We start from the raw sequence: 10,094 nt of genomic DNA, 5'->3' as shown, positions 1-10,094 counted from the left end.
TACTCTGCTGATTAGAGTGGGCTCCAGCTTCTGAAGGAGGGGTCACTGATGCTGAAACAAGGACTGGAGATCTCCCAGCTTACCGGCCGGGGGGGGGGGGGGCTGGTGCCAGCTGGGGGCTTGCTAGTTGCCCTCGATTCCTTAGCTACATCCCAACAGTTTCTCAATCTTAATTTTTTTTTAATTTATTGGTATTTTTTGTTCAAATCTCATGTTATTCTCTCTGGGCAATAAACATAGACTTCCTTCATTCTTTTTGCACAGGAATATATGCTTCTGTATACAATAAGGAACAGTGTATACAATCTGGAGGAGCATGCACAGGTGCTTGCCCTAGTAAACCGAATAAGATCCTCGGATATTGCGATGAGGAAAAGATAAAGATGTGCTGCAAAAAGTAAGGCAAGATTTTCCCATTTACCCTGTGCAAAGCTGGGAATGCTCACCATTTGATGTTAAATATTCCCTCTGACTTTGGGCTGGGTGCCTGTCAGCATGTGCAGAATTGGATTATTATTATTATTATTATTATTATTATTATTATTTATTATATATACTCTGGGCAGCATCCAATCAAATATTAAAATCAAAACAGCACCAGACATTAAAACCTTCCCTAAACAGGGCGCCGCCTTCAGTTGTCTTTCAAAAGTAAAATATTTGTTTATTGCCTTGACATCTGCTGGGAGGACGTTCCACAGGGCAGGCGCCATTACCAAAAAGGCCCTCTGCCTGGTTCCCTGTAACCTCACTTCTTGCAGCGAGGGAACCACCAGAAGGCCCTTGGCGCTGGACCTCAGTGTCCTGGCTGAACAATTGGGGTGGAGACGCTCCTTCAGGTATACTAGACTGAGGTCTTTTAGGGCTTTAAAGGTCAGCACCAACACTTTGAATTGTGCTCAGAAATGTACTGGGAGCCAATGAAGATCTTTCAGGACCGGTGTTATATGGTCTCGGCAGCCACTCCCACTCACCAGTCTAGCTGCCGCATTCTGGATTAATTGCAGTTTCCGAGTCACCTTGGAAGAAGGACCCTCAATGTGCTGTGTTCAGGAGACAATGAATCAACTGGGCTCAGATTCCAAACTCCCTCCTCTGCTTTTACGTTTGGAGAGGTCAAAACTGTACTGGAGTTTGCTTCTTGGCGCAAACCACAGTTGCTCATGGCAGTGCTTAACGCACTCAATACCGAAAAGGCCCCAAATACTTGAACGACTGCTCCGCGCCCCCCCCCAGACCCTCTCAGGTGGTGAGAGCAGCAGAGGGAGTCGTCTTGGCTTCTTCCACCACCTTTAGAAGTTCAGGCGTGGTGGGCCCAGGAGAGTACCTTCAGTTTGGCAGCCCCTGGGTTGTCAAGCCCCTTCACTTCAGAGGTGCATATGGCAGCAGTGTGGAACAGGTAGGGCCGCAGGTGCCAGCTCGCGAGGGTAATGGAGGGGGGTGATGCTGTACGTGTTAGAAGAAGTAAAAAAAGAAGAAGAGTTTGGATTCGATATCCCGCTTTATCCCTACCCTAAGGAGTCTCAAAGCAGCTAACATTCTCCTTTCCCTTCCTCCCCACAACAAACACTCTGTGAGGTGAGTGAGGCTGAGAGCCTTCAAAGAAGTGTGACTAGCCCAAGGTCACCCAGCAGCTGCATGTGGAGGAGCCGAGACGTGAACCTGGTTCACCAGATTACCTATTGCAGTCGTTAAGAGTCGTCAACAGGCTCATCACAGCTATCTGCCAATCACCCATTCCCACCACCCTTCTGAGTAATACTCCTCCCCACCTTCTCACTATATAGAAGGGTCTGGTGACTTCTGTTTCAGTGTAGCTGAAGAAGTGTGCATGCACACGAAAGCTCATACCTAGAACTAACTTAGTTGGTCTTTAAGGTGCTACTGGAAGGATTTTTTTTATTTTTTTTTACTATGGCAGACCAACACGGCTACCTATCTGTCACCAGATTACGAGTCTACTACTCTTAACCACTACACCACACCGGCTCTCTAGCATCCCAAGCCGGTCAAAAGCTTCCCAGGCTTTGGGAAGGAGGAACCAGGTTTTAATACATCAATACTCCAATTTACCAGGAACATTTGGGGGAGTAGCCTAGTCCCCCATATCCACTGACCACACACAACTGGCATATGACACCTTCATTATATTGTTGTTGTTGTTTAGTCGTTTAGTCGTGTCCGACCCTTCGTGACCCCATGGACCAGAGCACGCCAGGCACTCCTGTCTTCCACTGTCTCCTGCAGTTTGGTCAGACTCATGTCTGTGGCTTCAAGAATGCTGACCAACCATCTTGTCCTCTGCCGTCCCCTTCTCCTTGTGCCCTCCATCTTTCCCAACATCAGGGTCTTTTCCAGGGAGTCTTCTCTTCTCCTGAGGTGGCCAAAGTATTGGAGCCTCAGCTTCACGATCTGTCCTTCCAGTGAGCACTCAGGGCTGATTTCCTTAAGAATGGATGTGTTCGATCTTCTTGCAGTCCATGGGACTCTCAAGAGTCCAGCACCATAAGTCAAAAGCATCAATTCTTCGGCGATCAGCCTTCTTTATGGTCCAGCTTTCACTTCCATACATCACTACTGGGAAAACCATGGCTTTAACTATAAGGACCTTTGTTGGCAAGGTGATGTCTCTGCTTTTTAAGATGCTTTCTAGCTTTGCCATCGCCTTTCTCCCAAGGAGCAGGCGTCTTTTAATTTCTTGACTGCTGTCACCATCTGCAGTGATCATGGAGCCCAAGAAAGTAAAATCTCTCACTGCCTCCATTTCTTCCCCTTCTATTTGCCAGGAGGTGATGGGCCCAGTGGCCATGATCTTCGTTTTTTTGATGTTGAGCTTCAGACCATATTTTGCGCTCTCCTCTTTCACCCTCATTAAAAGGTTCTTTAATTCCTCTTCACTTTCTGCCATCAAGGTTGTATGATCTGCATATCTGAGGTTGTTGATATTTCTTCCGGCAATCTTAATTCCGGCTTGGGATTCATCCAGCCCAGCCTTTCGCATGATGAATTCTGCATATAAGTTAAATAAGCAGGGAGACAATATACAGCCTTGCCGTACTCCTTTCCCAATTTTGAACCAATCAGTTGTTCCATATCCAGTTCTAACTGTAGCTTCTTGTCCCACATAGAGATTTCTCAGGAGACAGATGAGGTGATCAGGCACTCCCATTTCTTTAAGAACTTGCCATAGTTTGCTGTGGTCGACACAGTCAAAGGCTTTTGCATAGTCAATGAAGCAGAAGTAGATGTCTTTCTGGAACTCTCTAGCTTTCTCCATAATCCAGTGCATGTTTGCAATTTGGTCTCTGGTTCCTCTGCCCCTTCGAAATCCAGCTTGCACTTCTGGGAGTTCTCGGTCCACATACTGCTTAAGCCTGCCTTGTAGAATTTTAAGCATAACCTTGATAGCGTGTGAAATGAGTGCAATTGTGCAGTAGTTAGAGCATTCTTTGAAACTGCCCTTCTTGAGGATTGGGATGTAGACTGATCTTCTCCAATCCTGTGGCCACTGTTGAGTTTTCCTAATTTGCTGGCATATTGAGTGTAGCACTTTAACAGCATCGTCTTTTAAAATTTTGAATAGTTCAGCTGGAATATCATCACTTCCACTGGCCTTGTTATTAGCGGTGCTTTCTAAGGCCCCTTTGACTTCACTCTCCAGGATGTCTGCCTCAAGGTCAGCAACCACACTACCTGGGGTATACGAGACATCCATTTCTTTCTGGTATAGTTCCTCTGTGTATTCTTGCCACCTCTTCTTGATGTCTTCTGCTTCTGTTAGGTCCTTCCCACTTTTGTCTTTTATTATGGTAATCTTTGTACGAAATGTTCCTTTCATATCTCCAATTTTCTGGAGCAGATCTCTGGTTTTTCCCATTCTATTGTTTTCCTCTATTTCTTTGCATTGCTCGTTGAAGAAGGCCTTTTTGTCTCTTCTTGCTATTCTTTTTAAATCTGCATTCAATTTCCTGTATCTTTCACTATCTCCCTCGCATTTTGCTCGCCTTCTCTCCCCCGCTATTTGTAAGGCCTCGTTGGACAGCCACTTTGCTTTCTTACAGTTCCTTTTCGTTGGGATGGTTTTTGTTGCTGCCTCCTGTATAATGTTACGAGCCTCCATCCATAGTTCTTCAGGCACTCTGTCCACCAAATCTTAATCCTTAAACCTGACTTAGATTGTATTTTACCGGCCCAGTGGTTTTTCCTACTTTCTTCAGTTTAAGCTTGAATTTTGCTATAAGAAGCTGATGATCTGAGCAACACTCAGCTCCAGGTCTTGTTTTAGCTGACTGTATAGAGCTTCTCCATCTTTGGCTGCAGAGAATATAATCAATCTGATTTTGATGCTGCCCATCTAGTGATGTCCATGTGTAGAGTCGTCTCTTGTGTTGTTGAAAAAGAGTGTTTGTGATGACCAGCTTGTTCTCTTGGCAGAACTCTATTAGCCTTTGCCCTGCTTCTTTTGAACTCCAAGGCCAAACTTGCCAGTTGTTCCTTTTATCTCTTGACTCCCTACTTTAGCATTCCAATCCCCTATAATGAGAAGGACATCCTTCTTTGGTGTCATTTCTATAAGGTGTTGTAAGTCTTCATAGAATTGCTCAGTTTCTTCAGCACCAGTGGTTGGTTCATAAACTTGGATTACTATGATGCTAAAAGGTCTGCCTTGGATTCGTATCGAGATCATTCTATCATTTTTGAGATTGCATCCCAGTACAGCTTTCGCCACTCTTTTGTTGGCTATGAGGGCCACTCCATTTCTTTTACAGGATTCTTGCCCACAGTAGTAGATATGATGGTCATCCGAACTGAATTCGCCCATTCCCATCCATTTTAGTTCACCGATGCCCAGGATGTCAATATTTATTCTTGTCATCTCATTTTTGACCACATCCAACTTACCCAGGTTCATGGTTCTTACATTCCAGGTTCCTATGCAATATTTTTCTTTACAGCATTGGACTTTCCTTTCGCTTCCAGGCATATCCGCAACTGAGCGTCCTTTCGGCTTTGGCCTAGCCGCTTCATCAGCTCTGAATCTACTTGTACTTGTCCTCCGCTCTTCCTCAGTAGCATGTTGGATGCCTTCTGACCTGAGGGGCTCATCTTCCAGTGTCATAACTTTCATATGCCTGTTGTCTTTGTCCATGAAGTTTTCTTGGCAGGTATACTGGAGTGGCTTGCTGGTTCCTGCTGCAGGTGGATCACATTTGGTCAAAACTCTCCACTATGACCTGTCCATCTTGGGTGACCCTGCACAGCATAGCTCATAGCTTCTCTGAGTTATTCAAGCCCCATCGGCACGGCAAGGCAGTGATCCATGAAGGGGAGCTTCTGCTTATTATCTGTTCATAATCACATTACAAGTACAGTGGCACCTAAGGTTACAAATGCTTTGGGTTACAAACACTTCAGGTTACAGACTCCGCTAACCCAGAAATAGTACCTCGGGTTACGAACTTTGCTTTAGGATGAGAACAGAAATCGCATGGTGGCAGCGGGAGGCCCCATTAGCTAAAGTGGTGCTTCAGGTTAAGAACAGACCTCCAGAATGAATTAAGTTCTTAACCAGAGGTACCACTGTACTTCAAAATCCTGCCAATGTTTTAACATGTATACAATGCCTTTAACATGTATACAATGTATACAATGATAAGCAAAAATAGTAAAAAAATAAAAAAGTGAAAATAATGTTTTTCAGACTACAAAGGACATGCGGTGTGAAGAAATACAATGTAACCAAGGAAAGGTTTAGGGCAGGGGTAGTCAACCTTTTTATACCTACCACCACAAATGCCTCTAAAATTTCCTTACTGCCCACCAGTGCTCGATGGAAAGAGGATTCAACTTGTGCCATAGAACCCCCTACCACCCACCTCGAATCATGAAACGCCCACTAGTGGGCGGTAGGGACCAGGTTGACAATCCCTGGTTTAGGGCAAAGTCGTTTTTTAAAAAAAATTATTTGGATATGAATATATATTGTTATGGGACATAGGTGGCGCTGTGGTCTAAACCACAGAGCCCCTTGGGCTTGCTGATCAGAAGGTCGGCAGTTTGAATCCCTGCGAGGGGGTGAGCTCCTGTTGCTCGGTCCCAGCTACTGCCAACATAGCAGTTCGAAAGTACGTCAAAGTGCAAGTAGATAAATAGGTACCACACCGGCGGGAAGGTAAACAGCGTTTCCATACACTGCTTTGGTTTGCCAGAAGCGGCTTAGTCATGCTGGCCACATGACCCAGAAAAACTGTCTGCAAACAAATGACGGCTCCCTCGGCCTGTAAAGTGAGATGAGCGCCATGACCCCAGAGTCGTCCGCAACTGAACTTAATGGTCAGGGGTCCCTTTACCTTTTATATATTGTTATTATATAAGTTTTTTATTTTTGGAAAATTAATAAAATATTATAGGTATACGGCCTCAGTCCTGTATACCTGAAGGAGCGTCTCCACCCCCATCGTTCAGCCTGGACACTGAGATCCAACGCCGAGGGCCTTCTGGCGGTTCCCTCATTGCGAGAAGTAAGGTTACAGGAAACCAGACACAGGGCCTTCTTGGTGGTGGCGCCCACCCTGTGGAACGCCCTCCCTTCAGATGTGAAGGAAATAAGTAGCTATCCTATCTTTAAAGGACATCTGAAGGCAGCCCTGTTTAGGGAAGTTTTTAATATTTAATGCTGTATTGTTTTTAACATTCGATTGGGAGCCGCCCAGAGTGGCTGAGGAAACTCAGCCAGATGGGCGGGGTATAAATAATTCGAAGATATATATTTTTTAAGAACCACCATATTTCTGTGATAGTGAATTGTTTAAAACTGTTTTGAATGTTGTGTTTTACTTGTAACCTGCCCTGGGATCTTAGGGCAGAGGACAGGTAAATACTACTACTAGGGGTAGGAGTAATAATAATATCCCTGACAAGCAGCTGTAAATTGACTTTGCACATTCTCCACACCTGTGTGAAGCATCCATTATCAGCTGAGGTCCAACAGACAGTGTATTCACAAGCCAGGCTTTGTTGGAGGAAGAGACAGATAAATATAAGAAGTTGTTTTTTTTTTAAAAAAAAAAAAAAAAAAAAAGTTAAAGGAGCAACTTCTATAAAAGAAATTTTAAATCTGGGAGTCAGTAGCATTATGGTTTGGAAGGATTTGTCCTTTGGTTTATACTTAGAATAACAATTTCCTTGCTCATGTAGGCCTGGCAATCTTACATTTTTGTGTTTCTTTTTTTTTTTTTTTTTTTTTGCAGATCTTAATTCTGGAGTTGAAGTTCTATTTCATCAATCTTCCAGTGTACAAGGACTCGGCATGTAATCCAAAGGCGAAAATTCATATAGTAAAGCACCACAGAGAACTTGGATCTTTTGCTTAGAATAAATACATGGGGTGTTATCAAACCATAATTTACTCAGAGTAAACTCTTTCAAATGAATTCATTGATTCATTTATTTGAATGACTCTGTTCTGACTATGTTGAATATCACCCATGTTGATTTCTTTTCTTTTCATGACTGATACCTCTCCTTTGATCTAAAATAGATATTTTCCTCTTACAATTGCGAAACTAATAATTTTAGTTGTGAATCATATATTTTTCCTCTTCAAAGGAGAGATTGGCAAAAATATAAACATCTGCTTGTTCTTCTCTTTTTGAGAGACTCAGATTGCGCCCCAGGTAGAAAAATATTTTTGCCTTAACGCTGCCATACAATCATATTTCCCACTGCCTCGTCAGAGACTATTTTCCATATGTGATTGAACCGCATGCTTTTCTCTTCTGTAATCATGGATGGTATTTGCTTAAGTAAAGAAGTTTGCTGGCAAAAATAAAGAGATTGTGACTCTTCCCTGACCCCTAAATCTTCTGTGTGCTGCATAAAGGTGGCTGTTTCCCCTGGGCTTTTTTAAAAAAACAACGGAATGGGGTGGATGTGATAACATGCAAAAGTGGCTGTGGAATAGGAGAGAGGGGAAGGCTTGGGAATGGTGTCTGTGTGTGATTTCTGTGCAAGATCAAGTTGAGGAATGGAGGAACGGAGGGGAAAAAAGCTGGTGTAGATGAGAATGGGGGTATGAAGGTGATTGCAAAAAAGCAGGGGAATAGAGGAGAAGATGAAAGAACGATGAACGAAAGGAGCTCCCATTATAGGAGGTAATGGAGGGACACTTAGGGGTTGTTTTTTGTTTAAAAATTGAAAGAAAACCAAAGAAGTGGACGCAACACAGAAACTAACATAACAGAGACTTGTTGCTATATTCAAACTTTGTGTTAATCCAAAGTTTAAATTACTGTCAATAAGTAATTCATTTTGTCCGTCATGAATCTTCCAAAGTTCATATTCATTCAGTGACCCTGGGTTCTATATTCACTGTTGGAAGTGGTATACACCGTTTTGTTTTGCTTTTTAAAAATAATAATAACCAAAAATCAAAATAAATAAACTTGTATACCACACTTCATCCATCGGTCTCAGGGCGGTTCACAACAGAAAAACACACAAAGTACCTAATAAATACCCGTATCTACGGGACCGCCTCTTCTGGTATGCCCACAGAAGACCTTATGGTCTGCTAACAACAACACCTTGAAGATCCTGGGCCCCAGGGAAATTAGACTGGCCTCGACTAGAGACAGGGCCTTTTCAGTGGAATCCTTTCCCACTGGAGACCAGGGCCCTGTGGGATTTGTCATCTTTCCACAGGGTTGCAAGAAGGAGCTGCTCCGCCAGGCCTTTGGGCAGGATGCATTCTGACTTACTTTCCATTGTATAAAACAAGCCCAAAGGAGACCCCCAACCCACTCACAGGTCCTTGTATGATCAGTGGAAACAATTGGTCCTGGCAAGTATTAACCAGTCTCAGTTCCAACCCTACCTGCCCAGATTTTAACTTGCCTGAATTAATTTTAAGATATATTTTAATTAATTGATGTCTGTTTTTATGCATATTGTGCTTTTTTTATGATGTTAGCTGCTCTGAACCCAGCCTCGGCCGGGGAGGGTGGGATACAAATAAAGAAGAAGAAGAAGAAGAAGAAGAAGAAGAAGAAGAAGAAGAAGAAGAAGAAGAAGAATTAGCAAGAACAAAAAACTCAAACCAATGAACCCCCTTTCCCTCCCAAAAACTAAGGAACTATGAAACAAGATGAACACTGTTGTTGGAAATAACAGAGCCTCCAAGTGTCCCTATTTTCCAGGGACATCCCAGATTCACAGAAGCAACCCCAGTTTCTGATTTGATCCTGGAATGTCCCCCTTTTCCCTAGGACATCCCTATTTTCCTTGGAGAAATGTTGGAGCATTATGAGAACCCTAAGCCACGCAGATGAGTAACTATGCAACCTTTAGAAGACACCTGAAGGCAGCCCTGTATATATATAATTTGAGGCAGTACACACACTGTATACCTTTAGTATACTTATGCAGAGGGCAGGGAGGGAAAGCTGCAAGTCCAGCTGGTATTGGTAAGGATTACTCACAGGCAAGCAGGTAGAGGAGTGCAGCCCTCTTGCAGCAAGGAGGGACCGGCCGCTGAGGCCGGGATACGAGGCATCACACACATGCGCTGTACGTAGCGACGCCACACATGTCCTGTAGAGCGGTTTGCCGCCGGCGCTGCTCCAGCGCTGTACGGACGGTGTCAGGATCCTCTGTTCGTGGCTACAGCCATGAACGGAGGATCATCCAAAGCCGGCTTGTCACCCCGACAGACATGGAACCTGGGGCGTGCCACCCCCATGCCCCCCCGTTGCAATGCCACTGCGCCAAGGGCACCTCCTCTGCGCCCCCACTCCCCACTCCTCCATGGGTCCCCAGAGGCTCCAGGAGGGCCAGTCATGTCTCTTCCTCCCAGGCCTGGGGGTGGGGGCTGCTTTATGCAACACTAAAAAGGGGGGCATGGGGCTGGCAAGGCAGCGCAAGGAGCAAAATGCACCATCCCAAAAACGGTGTCCAGAGAGCATCTCTAGGGAGGGGAATTGCTGCCGCTCTGCCAGTGACAACCTGCCCATCCCAATGCCTGCTGCCTGCAGTCCCTCGTTTCAGCTGTGTGGAGCGTGTGTGCGGCTCTTGGGGGCTTTCCCTGCCTGCCTCCC

The sequence above is a fragment of the Podarcis erhardii genome (genome assembly GCF_964252035.2).
Source record: "Podarcis erhardii genome assembly, chromosome: 3".
Classification (NCBI taxonomy): Eukaryota; Metazoa; Chordata; class Lepidosauria; order Squamata; family Lacertidae; genus Podarcis; species Podarcis erhardii.
This window is presented reverse-complemented; position numbering follows the sequence as displayed.